The sequence below is a fragment of the Ursus americanus genome, unplaced genomic scaffold, assembly GCF_024610735.1.
Source record: "Ursus americanus isolate L20-20 unplaced genomic scaffold, mUrsAme1.1.p SCAF_96, whole genome shotgun sequence".
Lineage (NCBI taxonomy): Eukaryota > Metazoa > Chordata > Mammalia > Carnivora > Ursidae > Ursus > Ursus americanus.
The window spans coordinates 206,465-219,743 of record NW_028273678.1 but is presented as its reverse complement, the minus strand read 5'-3'; the positions used below and the strand labels follow the sequence as shown (position 1 = coordinate 219,743).

The following is a 13,279-nucleotide window of genomic DNA, read 5'->3' as shown; positions in this document are numbered from 1 at the left end:
AAACATTGGAAGTTTGGGTTTGCAGTTCAGCTTAGAATGTCCAGTATGAAGCAGAATAATGCTGATTTGATATTCCAACAATATTGAGTCTTCTAATCTATGAATGTGATATATGTTTTTCTATTTATTTAGATTTCCATTAATTTATCTCAGCAGTAGTTTTCAGGGGTCTTTGTTATATGTGTTCTCATGCATTTAATGATGGCGGACATGAATCTCTATTGTGTTTGTCAAATTTCATTTCCGTTTTTTAAAATTTCATTTTCTAAATGTCCACTGCTAGTATGGAGAAACGGATTACCTGTTACTGTTACCTGTTACTGAGGTATAATTTAGGTACAGTAGACTGCATCACTTGAAAGTATACAATTGAGACTATACTTTCAGGGATCATTTCTATAGTTTGTTACTAGAGAAGTTCCTCTGAACGTGTAGAGTACCCGAAACCACGAGGAGGAGGCACAAGGTTCTCTCCTGAGCCAGAGGCTAGCTTTAGATGTTTCCACAACTGCCAATTGCCACTGATGCTCCTTCTTGTCCTCCTTTGGAGGAGTAAAAAGAAGAGGATGCAGTGTGAGTGCTTTCACAACAACAAAAAAAACAAAAAACAAAAAAAACTTAACTGTACAGTTAAACACATTTTCACAGAGGGACATACAATGGAAACTACTGCTCCATTCAGGACACAGGGTATTTCCTCTAGGTCACAACTTCCCTTGGGTGGTACCATTGAAGCCCATCACTGCTTCCATCCTCAGCCCCAGACAACCACTGGCATCATAGGTGGGCTTACATTTTTAACAACTTTATGTAAATGGAACTCTTTCATGCCTACATTCCTTTGTGCAGCCTAAGGATTCGAAAATCAATCCCTATTACTACATGCATCACCACTTCAGGCATTTTCATTGGTAGTAGTATTCCTCTGTATGGATATATTCTGTCTGTACCTTCACCTATTAATGGACATCTATGTCGTTTCCAGGGTTTAGCCATTGTGAATAAAGCTGTGAGGAATATTCATGTGCATTTGTTGTGTGGACATATTGTGTAAATACTTAGGAGAGGAATGGCTGTTCATGTGATTGGTAAATGTCTATCAGTGGTTCGGCTTTTCTAAGTGGTTGGACCATTTTTCATTCCCACAAGTGTAAGAAACTTCTAGGTACTTTACATCCGCATCACATATGTTTAGAGCCTTCGTAATTGTAGGCACGGGGATGGATGTGTAATGGTAACTCACTGTCTTACTCATTTATCTTCCTGATGACTGAGTGTGCTGTGCAAAACTGACCTCTGTGCTACACGGCCAAAATATAAGACGAACACAGAGTTTGGAAAAATGAGGAACAACAGCTTCATTGCTGTCCCGGGCAAAGGAGGCTACAGAAGGCTAAGGCCCCCATAAACTGGGAGCCTCATGAAACACTACATCAAAAACTAAGGATATACTGTATGGTGACTAACATAATAAAAAATCATTATTTAAAACAACAACAACAAAAACAAAAACAAACTGTTAGCCTAGTCCCCTTGGAGGAAGAGGCGGGGGGGGGGGGCGGTTATAGGGAAATATAGGATCTAGCCAGTTTGACAGAAATTATGTGGGTGCTCGCAGCTCCTTCATCATGTCTTTCAGGTGGTACCAGGTTCCTGAAACAAAAGGCTACGAAAGGAGGAGCAGAGGTTTGCAGAAGAGAAGAAAAAGGCTACCTAGTTCACAATTGAGCCTTGCAGAGACATTAATGCAGCCATTTTGATTTTTGTTCAACTTTATGCTTTTAAGTGGTTTAAGGGAGCATCTTTTCAAGTGCTTTTTGACCATTTGTGTATCTTCTTTGGTGAATCATTTCTTCTTCAAATCTTTTGAGCAGTTCTCTTATTGCTTTGTCTTATCGGACACAATATGTGTCAGAACATTACACTGAAAATAGAAACAGAAGGAAAACTACCAAACTCATTCTATGAGGCCAGTATTATCTTGATCCCCAAACCAGGCAAAGACCCCATCAAAAAGGAGAATTATAGACCGATATCCCTGACGAATATGGATGCCAACATTCTCGACAAGATCCTAGCTAATAGGATCCAACAGTACATTAAAAGGATTATCCATCATGAACAAGTGGGAATCATCCCTGGGATGCAAGGGTGGTTCAACATTCGCAAATCGATCAGTGTGATAGATCATATCAACAAGAAAAGAGTCAAGAACCCTTTGATCCTCTCAATTGATGCAGAAAAAGCATTTGACAAAATACAGCATCCTTTTCTGATTAAAACCCTTCAGAGTGTAGGGATAGAGGGTACATTCCTCAATCTCATGAAAACTATCTATGAAAAGCCTACAGCGAATATCATTCTCAATGGAGAAAACCTGGAAGCCTTTCCCTTAAGATCAGGAACACGACAAGGATGCCCACTCTCGCCACTATTATTCAACATAGTACTAGAAGTCCTTGCAACAGCAATCAGACAACAAAAAGGGATAAAAGGTATCCAAATCGGCAGAGAAGAAGTCAAAATGTCTCTCTTTGCAGATGACATGATACTCTATATGGAAAACCCAAAAGAATACACTCCCAAACTATTAGAAGTTATAGAGCAATTCAGTAATGTGGCGGGATACAAAATCAATGCTCAGAAATCAGTTGCATTTCTATACACAGACAATGAGACTGAAAAAAGAGAAATTAGGGAATCCATCCCATTTACAATAGCACCAAAAACCATACGTTACCTTGGAATTAACTTGACCGAGACGTAAAGGATCTATATTCTAGAAACTACAAATCACTCTTGAAAGACATTGAGGAAGACACAAAAAGATGGAAAAATATTCCATGCTCATGGATTGGAAGAATTAACATAGTTAAAATGTCCATGCTACCCAGAGCAATCTACACTTTCAATGCTATCCCGATCAAAATACCGATGACATTTTTCAAGGAACTGGAACAAATAGTCCTTAAATTTCTGTGGAACCGAAAAGGCCCAGAATCTCCAAGGAACTGTTGAAAAGGATAAACAAAGCTGGGGGCATCACAATGCCGGATTTCGAGCTATACTACAAAGCTGTGATCACAAAGACAGCATGGTGGTGTCACAAAAACAGACACAGAGACCAATGGAACAGAATAGAGAACCCAGAAATGGACCCTCAGCTCTCTGGGCAACTAATCTTTAATAAAGCAGGAAAAAACAACCAGTGGAAAAAAGACAGTCTCTTCAATAAATGGTGCTGGGAAAATTGGACAGCTACACGCAAAAGAATGAAACTTGACCACTCTCTCACACCATACACAAAGATAAACTCCAAATGGATGAAAGACCTCGATGTGAGACATGAATCCATCAAAATCCTAGAGGAGAACATAGGCAGCAACTTCTACGACATCGGCCAAAGCAACCTTTTTCATGACACATCTCCAAAGGCAAGAGAAACAAAAGATAAAATGAACTTGTAGGACTTCATCAAGATAAAAAGCTTCTGCACAGCCAAGGAAACAGTCAAAAAAAAAAACTAAGAGGCAGCCCATGGAATGGGAGAATATATTTGCAAATGATGCTACAAATAAAAGACTGGTATCCAAGATCTACAAAGAACTTCTCAAACTCAATACGTGAGGAACAAATAAACAAATCATAAAATGGGCAGAAGTTATGAACAGACACTTTTCCAATGATGACATACAAATGGCTAACAGACACATGAAAAAATGTTCAAAATCATTAGCCATCAGGGAAATTCAAATCAAAACCACACTAAGATACCACCTTACGCCAGTGAGAATGGCAAAAACTGACAAGGCAAGAAACAAGAATTGCTGGAGAGGATGTGGAGAAAGGGGATCCCTCCTACATTGTTGGTGGGAATGCAAGTTGGTACAGCCACTCTGGAAAACAGTGTGGAGGAGGTCCCTTAAAAAGTTAAAAATTGAGCTACCCTATGACCCAGCCATTGCACTACTGGGTATTTACCCCAAAGATACAGATGTAGTGAAGAGAAGGGCCATATGCACCCCAATGTTCATAGCAGCATTGTCCACAACAGCTAAATCGTGGAAGCAACCGAGATGCCCTTCAACAGATGACTGGATTAAGAAGTTCTGGTCCAGGTATAGAATGGAATATTACTCAGCTATCAGAAAGAACGAGTTCTCAACATTTGCTGCAACATGGATGGGACTGGAGGAGATAATGCTAAGTGAAATACACCAAGCAGAGAAAGACAATTATCATATGATTTCTCTCATCTATGGAACATAAGAACTAGGAAGATCGGTAGGGGAAGAAAGGGATAAAGAAAGGGGGGGGGGTAATCAGAAGGGGGAATGAAGCATGAGAGACTATGGACTCTGAGAAACAAACTGAGGGTTTCAGAGGGGAGGGGGGTGGGGGAATAGGATAGGCTGGTGGTGGGTAGTAAGAAGGGCACGTATTGCATGGTGCACTGGGTGTTATATGCAACTAATGAATCATCAAACTTTACATCAGAAACAGGGATGTGCTGTATGGTGACTAACATAAGAAAAAAACATTAAAATAGAAAAAATGTGGTGAGCACTGAGTAATGCATAGGATTGTTGAACCAATGTTTTACACCTGAAACTAATAATACATTGTATGTTAATCATACTTCAATTTTTAGAAAGTAGGGGAAAATGTGGTAAATCTACAATGGAATATTATTCAGCCATGAAAGGAGTGAAGCACTGATACCTCCTATAACATGAACGAACTTTGAAAAACATTAGGTGAAAGGAGCCAATTCCAAATGATCACATATGTTTCCATTTATATGAAATGTCCAGAACAGGCAAATCTATAGAGACAGAAAGTAGATGAGTAGTTCCCTGGTGCTGGGGGAGAATTAGGGACCAAGGTAATGTGACTACTGATGGTACAAGGTTTTTTCTAGAGTGATAAAAATGTTCTAAAATTGATTGTGGTGATGGTTACACATATCTGTGAACACACTGAAAACCCCTGAATTGTACACTTCCAAGAGCAAATTATATGGTATGCAAATTGTATCTCAATAAACCTATTACATTAGGGGGGAATACACTTAAAACAATGCCTGATGCATAAGTGATCTATACATATTAGCTAATACTATTACATATGAGTAGCATCCAAACAGCCCTTAGAAATTATCTACTCTAATCCCTTCATGTTAAAGATGAAGAAGTTGAGGGCCATATGGCTGACTTATCAAGTTTACATGGCTAGTAGGTAGGAGTCAGTACTGAACCAGTTTTAATCACTATGCTGTCTGGGACCCCAGAGTTCCCTAGCAAAAATCTGCAAAACTAACCTAAGGATAAAATCTCCCATGTCTGAGAAAACTCGGGCCAAATCAGTTCTCCTCCAGAGTTAAGACAGGATTTATGCTTTAAAAATAGAGATCCAGACCTCTTTTTGGAAATAGCTAGTAAATTCTTGTAAGAAAGTCCGCCCAAGGAGGGGAGGTGGTGGTAAGGGTTATATGAATAAGTTACAGTGCAATCACTTCTTAAAAATGTATTTTAAGGTTCTAGGGGAAAGGGAAACAGACAAGTCTCCAGACCTGTGGGTGGGAGGGTGTAGCAGGCTTACAAAGAGGCTCACATGATCATACTAAAAGGTCTACTGCTTAAAGCCAATTCACATCCTTAAAAGGCCAAAAGGAGAGAAATTAAACTTAGAAGGAACATTTTAAGACTGTGCTGTTATAAAACCATGGCCCACGTAACTGATAAATGATGACAGTGAGGGTGGGGAGCAGAAAAGAATCTTTTGAACTTGTCATTCCACACAGAGAACAGCATCTCTCAGGAAAGCATCCACATCTTTCCATTTTCATACACCGGGATGTGTGAGGATGGAAAGCCTTACAGAGAGACACAAAGAAGAGAGCAGACAGAGGAAGATAAGATGACACACTAGGATTCTCTCAAACCAGGCTAAAAGTCCTCCGGAAGAGCTTTAGTCCACAGCGATGAAAGAGTGAAGGAAAACAACAGGAATGTCTGAAACTGGACAAAGGCAAAAAAAAAAGCTACAAGTCTACTTTCTCCTCCAAGCCCCCAAGAAGAAATCTGACACAAAAGCAAACTGCTCCCATATCTGTCCAGCTGGTTTTCTTGGCCAACATCTTCCATTCTCCAAATGGGCCCAGATGAGCTTGCTGACCCTCATGACTGGCCCATGTATCCCTGGGCCCTACCACCCACCCAGGCTGCTGCTCCTACATGCCTCTCTTGATATCTCCCTAATGATCTCCACTCTTCTGAATTCATCACCGAAAAAGTAAAAGAAATAAATAAGGTGAATCAAAAGAAAGAAATTCGGTATATATATATTTAAATTATAGAATACAATAATTCTCTTTTCTATCACATTCAATTCATTTGTCAAATATTCACTGGGTCTAAATTTTGTGCCACACACTAAGTTGGTACTGGGAGGAAGAGTTAAAATGAGAGCGTCTACTGGGAAAGATGAACAAATAAACAATCAGTTTGATACGTGCTGTGCTAGAGGTATACAAGTTACCAAAAGACCTTGGGGAAAGTCTCCAATCCCCATGGGGATTGGGAACATAGAAGGCATTTCAGTGAAAGAGGTGCCTTTGACACATCATAAAGAATAAGCTCTAGGGGCACGTGGGTGGCTCAGTCAGGTGAGCATCCAACTGTTGATTTTGGCTCAGGTCATGATCTCAGGGTCATGGCATGGAGCCCCGTATCAGGCTCTGTGCTCCAGGTGGAGTCAGCTGGAGATTTTCTCTCTTTCTCTCTCTCCCTTTGCCCCTCCCCCACTCACACTCTCTAAATAAATAAATAAATAAAATCTTTTTTTACAAAAGAATAATTTCTATATAAAAAGGCAAGGTGGGCAGGGGAAGGTGACAGAAAGCTAAGGAGATAGCATGGTCCAAACTACTGAGCATAGGAGAATTGGAAAGACTTCCAGGAACATCAACTAAAACTGGCACTAAAATAATGCACCCTGGAAAGTGGTATGATCATTTCTGCAACAGCTCCAGAGAAATCTGCCGAAGTATGACTAGGATAATACCCAAGAGAAAGTTACATGCCCCTGCATATGAGAATACAAAAGGGAATTATTTCTAACAGTTTTGAAGCTCAGACACAAAAGCCACAAAATGGGCTTAAGCTTTATTTTAATGATATGGGGGTATCACGTATAATCAGCCTGTAAAGTACAGAGGTAGTTCACGAAGAATAAGCCTCCACTGTTTGGAGAGGACAGATCAGACAGCTTCTTAGGAAATTTTTAAAAAATCATAAAGGAATAGACAGGTATAGGAGAGAAAGAAAAGTAAAGTACATTGAGGACTGGCCAACCCAAATGTGAACTCACAAGGCACGGCCAACAGATCCAAACAATCTACTGTTCTCTGATCATCTGTGCTACTTTTTAAAATATTCACAAACACAAAAACAGCCTAATTCATTCTCTCCCCACTATTCGGCCCTAACCCAAAAATACTGAGAATCGATGATCCAATAATTTATTTTCTATGTTGCTCTTACATTAAAATTATTCGGGCTGAGTGTCCCTCTTCAGGGCTTCTGCTAAAGACTTATTTAATGGTAGCCCACAAAGGATCTGGATTATTAACAGTTGATCATCCAAGGAGAAAATGAAATACGGTTCCTTGGTTTGATTAGATTAGTTCCCTCTTGAATATATTCCTTTTTTCTTCCCTCTGTGGAGAAACACTTCTTTCTCTGTTACACAAGATGAGTCACTTTTGCAGTTTTAATACTCAAATACTACACTCATATTACTCAACCATAAAAAGGAAAGAAATCTTGCCATTTGTGAAAACATGGATGGACCTAGAGGGTATTATACGTTAAAAGAAATAAGTCAGACAGAGAAAGACAAATACCATATCATTTCACTTATATGTGGAATCTAAAAAACAAAACAGACTCTTAAATATAGAGAACAAACCAGTAGTTGCCAGAAAGGAGGTAGGGGTGGGAGGATGGGCAAAAGAAGTAAAAGGGATAAAGAGGGACAAACTTCCAGTAATAAAATAAATACATCACGGAGGTGAAAAGAACAGCAGAGGGAATATAGTCTGTAATATCGTAATAGTGTTGTATGGAGACAGTGACTGCACTTACTGTGGTGAGCACTGCATAATGTATAAACTTGTCGAAACACTATGTTGTACACCGGAAACTAATATAACATTGTATGTCAACTATACTTCAATAATAAAAATTTAAAAATCAACTCACAGTAACTATAGTGTCCTTTGCAGGAAAAGAAGTATAACGTGACCATTTGAATAGTCACTAACTTATGTGTGGTTCACTGACTTTCAGAGTTGAAAAGGACTCTGAAATTCTTATCCAGTACCAGAGTACACAAGAACTAAAGGAGAAGCCACACTAAGTCTAGGAAGTATGGTACCAGGAAGAAAAGGAGAAGACCAAAATTACATTCTCAACACTAAACTCACTTGGTTGATAAATATTTGTGTGCCTCTTATGAACTTGGCACTGTTTTGGGGTGCTTGGGATACATCACTAAACAAAAACAAAGATTCTAGCTTTCACTCTGAAGAGGGGAAGGGGCGGCAGAATTTGGAAAAGACAGACAATAGACAATAGACATAATGAAGTAAATTATATAGTGCAAATTATATACTAAGCAGATGATAAGTGTTACAGAAAAAGAAAAAGTAGACCAGGGCCAATAATTAAGGGGGGAGGGAGATGGTTACTATTTGAAATAGGGTGATTAGGGTAGGCCTCAATTAAAAGTGCAACGACTTGAAATGTGGCAGGAAGCACACAGGGGAGTTGCTTAATACCATAACAAGCCTTTGTCCCTCCTGCTGACTTGGTTTCTCCATTTTTAGAACTGAAACTATGATTCTCTTCAAATAAGGGTGTTATTTACATGGAGATAGTGATTATTATTTTAAGTAACATTTTAGTCTCTTGAATAGTGTGCAGCACAATGGAAGGAGGGGCAAGGAGAATGGTATTGCATTATGAAAAGGACTTTCTCAGAAAAAATAATCTCCAGGCACTATTTCCCTATATGGAAATAAAGTTAATACTTTCCAAACTCCACCTGGGACATAAAAACAATGAGCATAAACTCTTACAAACTGTGTAAATACATACTGCATCGTCTATTGTTTTGAATTCTCTTTAAATTTCTTTGTATACATTGTCTAAGCTGATGTCATCTGTTTTAGATCATGCGACCCCAAAAGGCAAGAACTAGTCTACTTAAGTATCTTAAATGTCTGCATGGTGCCATACATAGGCTGATAGGTAACAAAGAGTATTTGATCATAATTAGAAGTATCTTCTACTTTTTTTTTTTTTAATCCAAACATGTCAAAGCATTTAACAAAAAGTGTCACACATTTTCAAAGTACCTTCAGGGATAGACAAGCAGTGCAGTACGATGCAGTAAGACGTAGAGGCTTTAGAAATAACGTCTCTGGTTTTCAGGCCTCAGCCTAACCACATCTTAGCTGTGCGACTTTGGGTAAAACTTAACATCTCCAAACTTGAACTATGGGTAAATCACTTAACATCTCCAAACTTGAGCTATTTCACCTGGGAAAACTAGAAAAATCATACCTTTCCCCAAGGTTTTTGTATAATTGAGCTAATGGAGGCAGAAGTACCTGGCACAGGGCCTAACTCATAAAAGGCATTGGATAAGTGTTAGTTTTCTCTTTGCCAAATCTTCTCCCCCACCCCACATCCCCATCCCGAACCCCGACACAGACACACACACACACACACACACACACACACACACAGGCCCACTTCATTAGTGAGTAAACAAATGTCTTGCTTTAAATTACAAGCAGAGCGTAAAAGACAGCCAAGATCTCCTTACTTCATCCCACGAGCCCTGGCAGCCTCTCAGCTGTGGAATCCCTGGTTATTTCCTCTCTCAAGGAGGAGATACTATTCTGGTTTGACAGATCCTTTCCTGGACACACTCTCAGAATTCCCTAAGGTTCTTATCGTGGTTAATGGATAACAATGCAGAGACTATGGGAGTGAACAATCACTCTCTCTTAGCTAAAAACTTCCTTTATTGACTTCTCTGACTTCCCGACCGTATTTCTCTGCCAAATCAACCTCTTGTTCTGGGCAACTATTAAAAATAATTTTCTTGAAATGAAAAAACACATTTAGCTTTCAATAATAAATCATGCTAATCTCAATTATTAGCCACTTAGACTATTAGATTATTAGAATACGTGTAAAATTAAATTGTTTACATTTGCCTCCTTCTTTAACTCTTAGCATATGGCCAACAAATATGGGAGTGAAGAAAGATATCTTTTAGTTATTTCTTCTACAAGATAATGTGGATGACAATAATACTCAGTCAATAAAATTTACTTAGCGTCTACAATGATAGCATTACCTAGTCTTCATTGAAAGAGAAACCGAAAGCAATACAATTAAGAGCTTATTCTTGCGGCTTACAGTAAAATGGAATGAAGTTTTTTATTATGTGGCCGCATCCTGTATCACTCTTTTCCAAGCACATAGCACAGTGCCCAGAAAACAAGTGGCAGTCGATAAATTTTTACTGAATGAAATGAATTAATTACCATTGGGTTTTATACCAAGAACCAACGTACGACCTTTAACCCCCAGAAATAAAACACACAGTCCCGTTATATGTGAAACACATCCATGACACCAGAATCTAAGATTCTCATTTTCTGAAAGAGCAGCTAGAACAACTGCTTTCTGAGGCACTTCTGCTTACTTAGCACTTTATTCCCCCCTACAGTTTTCCTTCTTTTGTTTTTGAACTAAGGATATTTGTATAAAAGCGGAATCTTTGGGGGCACCTGGGTGGCACAGCGGTTGAGCGGTTGAGCGTCTGCCTTCGGCTCAGGGCGTGATCCCGGCGTGCTGGGATCGAGCCCCACATCAGGCTCCTCTGCTGTGAGCCTGCTTCTTCCTCTCCCACTCCCCCTGCTTGTGTTCCCTCTCTCGCTGGCTGTCTCTGTCTCTGTCAAATAAATAAATAAAATCTTAAAAAAAAAAAAATGGAATCTTTGTTGCTTAGTAATTCATCTGCTCCAGCTGCTTGTGTTCTGTTCCCAATCAAAATTCTCGGTTTTCAACCTCCTCGTCATTTTTACAAGGGGTTAGCAAATTGGCTGGGCTTGTTCCTTTCTCCATCTCTACAGAATCCTGGGCCCCAAGCTCCCATGAATTGTTCTTTTCTTGGCTTCTATCTTGTAGTTATGTCTGGATGTGACATACCTTATCTATCAGCATGCATCAAGAAGTACCCATTGAGTAACACAGCATTATCCCAGTTCCAAAATTCTCTAGCTTCATGTCAGAGCAAGGTTACTCAAAGTCAGAGAGGGTACATGGAGAGGGCCAGGAGCCCAGGGAACGTTACAAAAGAGTACGAGGGTGCATTTAGGTAGGTAGGAAAATAATCTATTATACCTTCAGAGGTGAAAGCATATAGGAAAGTTGATCACCTACTATTATTGTCAATTCAGTTTACAGCACTTTACTAATCACACATATTTTTCAACGGCTAATTCTCATTGTGTTCCCTTCCATTCCATAGGCCTATCTGTCTCTTTCTCAGAGCTGTTTCTCTTATTTCTTGCTGTTCCTCCAAAAAGGACAATAAACAATTTCCTAGCCACTCATCATCATAAACTCTGACATGTTAAATTACCCCCTACTCAGTTTATGGACCCTATTAGCTCATACAACTCTTCCCTCACCAGCAACCCACCCCACACAAAATCCTTACTTCCCCTTCTTCCTGCTCAGAAGGATATTTCCTAAAGGAGCAACTGAGCCACTCCCACCACCTTCCTTCTGCACTGAAGGTGTTTTCCCCCAACCCCAAGACACTAGGGGTTCTCCTTACCTGGAAGGCAGTTGCATTCAAACGTGAAGTCACCAGTCTGCCGGCAGGTGCCACCATTGACACAGGGGGAGGGTGCACAGGCAAGTAGGGGCTGTTACAGTGCTGGCCTGTGAAGCCTTGGGGGCACTGGCACTGATAGGAACCTGGTAGGTTGAGGCAGGTGCCACCATGCTGGCACTGTCCTGGAATGTCACACTCATTGACATCAGTCTCACACTTCTGTCCTGTGAAGCCTGTGAGGCATTTGCAGGAGAACTGGTTGGCCACAGTGGTATAGGTACTTCCATTTGCACAGGGATGAGACAGGCAGGCATCAGTCCACTGGCACAGCTTACCTATGGAAGGAGAACAGAACTCAATGCTCCCCACTGAAGTGGGAGCCAGCCTCAGCCTCAACATTCCACGTCTCCCACCCATCCAACAGCTCTACTGTGTGGAGACTCCCTAAACTCACTGAACTTCACAGGAGGCCCAAATCAGAGCCTTCTCAAGATCACCTGAAATAAGGGCACCTGGGTAGCGCAGTGGTTAAGCATCTGCCTTCGGCTCAGGGCGTGATCCCAGCGTTCTGGGTTCGAGCCCCACATCAGGCTCCTCCACTAGGAGCCTGCTTCTTCCTCTCCCACTCCCCCTGCTGTGTTCCCTCTCTCACTGGCTGTCTCTCTCTGTCAAATAAATAAATAAATTCTTAAAAAAAAAAAAAAAAGATCACCTGATATAGTCACTCCCTGGCACCCTCGGGCAAATACAAAGACTTAGTGGAGCACATTGCAGGGACTGTAGGCTAGTCATATGAAGCCCATCCTTGCAGGATTCCAGCCATCCCTTCAGGGGCAAAGAAGGGTCTGGATCTCCCTACTGTCTCACACCTTGTCTTTGCATAAGCTGCGCCTCTCCTTGGAATGCCATCTTCCTTTTTGTTTACCTAGTGAACTTCCACTTGACAACTCTACTCATAAGTTACCTTATTGCCCTTCTCAGCTCCCTAAATCATTCTCTCTCACACACATATCTGCACATGTATATACACAGCCCAAATTTGCTGTTTCCATTTATATCACCCATAACATGGGCAGGGGCTGGATCCCTGTAGTAGACTCTCAAAGCATGTCTTCTGAGTGAATAAAATGCATTGACCTTTTCCACAATATACAATCACTAACAGACCTCTTATATGATAGAAACAAGTCAATGCTACTTTTATTTTCTTTAAACACAACCCACACACGTATTCTGGGAAACATTTTATTAATTGTGGTCTTGCTATAAATACTGCTTGATGTGTTTGAAGAGGATGAAGAATCTCTGGCTACTTATCTATGAAAAAAACTAGAAGCTATTATGAGAATAAAGG

General features: G+C 40.3%; 1 non-coding gene and 1 pseudogene across 1 annotated transcript; one reads left to right on the top strand and one right to left on the bottom strand.

Annotated features, from left to right (window-relative positions):
• The first annotated feature begins 371 nt into the window (after nt 1-371).
• On the top strand, nt 372-582 carry LOC123802700 (small nucleolar RNA U3). The gene has a single exon (XR_006782613.2). It is a non-coding gene; the product is annotated as a small nucleolar RNA U3 (small nucleolar RNA).
• A 10,480-nt stretch (nt 583-11,062) lies between these two features.
• LOC123802698 (uncharacterized) overlaps nt 11,063-13,279 on the bottom strand; it is an 85,196-nt pseudogene continuing 82,979 nt past the window's right edge.